The following is a 975-nucleotide window of genomic DNA, read 5'->3' on the forward strand; positions in this document are numbered from 1 at the left end:
CTCCCTTGCCATCAAAACATCCAGCTGCGCCTCCCTGCCCGCCCCGGCATGCACGCCGTGCCCCCGCGCCTGCCACACGCCCCGGCTGCGGGGCGCCCTGGGCAGACACCCCATGATGCCATCGGAGGTTGGGCAATATCCGGCATCCCGCGGCTGGCTGGGGAGGGGCTGGGAAGACTGGTGCTGGCCGCTGGATCTTGTGAGGAGTCAGACTAATGAGTGCTAATTAGAACTGTACTGGAAAAATCAGCAGACGCTGAGGCTTAGGTGAGAGGAGAGCCAGGAGAGCTCCTGCCTGGGCGAGGGTGGCTGGGGGTGAGCTGTCACGCTGCCGTGCCACCTCTGCTTTACGTCAGCGGGATAATTCCCTGTCTGCACCCTGGCTGCAAGGCCGCAGACAGAAACGGTCCCAAACCTGACAGCCGAGGGGCCGCCTGCCCCCAGCCGCTGGGAGCCACCGCTTCTCTCGTTGGCGCAAAGTTCAGCTGCTTCTGTCTCAAAGCTGAAATCCAGGATTCTCCCTGCCAGCTGCCGTGAGCCGGATTATCCAAATAGGGAGGTTAAATGTGCCCGGCTGCCCAGGGCCCCGTGCCCCGGGAGCGTGCTAAGGGCAACTGGCCAGAACACACTGCAGGAGGCCGCCGGGCCGCCCCAGAGGACCTGTCCTTGGCCGCTCGCGCGCACGTACCTCTGGGAGAGCTGCTCCCTCCTGCCGTGCCACCGGCCGTGGGTCCCCGGTGGATAGCGCAGGCACTGCTGCAGAGGCGCAATATGGCTTCCTGCCCTCGACAAAGATTTAGTAGCTCTGGTTTCTGCAACACTTCCGTAGAGTTTGAAAATCAGTCTCAGTGCGGTTCCGTTCCTGGCCGCGGTCCGGCTGGTGAAGTGAAAACCAGAAGTGAGCAGCTGAACCCCTGGTGACACGTCATGCGGCATGGGGGCGCAGGGGGCAGGAGAGGCAGAGGGCATCTGCCA

General features: G+C 63.6%; 1 protein-coding gene across 1 annotated transcript in view; it reads left to right on the plus strand.

Moving 5' to 3' along the window:
- The window catches only part of NEURL2 (neuralized E3 ubiquitin protein ligase 2), a gene marked incomplete at its 5' end in the record, with an annotated part of 3020 nt that overhangs the window by 1075 nt on the left and 970 nt on the right, over positions 1–975 (plus strand).

This window comes from Egretta garzetta, unplaced genomic scaffold (assembly GCF_000687185.1).
Source record: "Egretta garzetta isolate BGI_Z169 unplaced genomic scaffold, ASM68718v1 scaffold356, whole genome shotgun sequence".
NCBI classification, from domain to species: domain Eukaryota; kingdom Metazoa; phylum Chordata; class Aves; order Pelecaniformes; family Ardeidae; genus Egretta; species Egretta garzetta.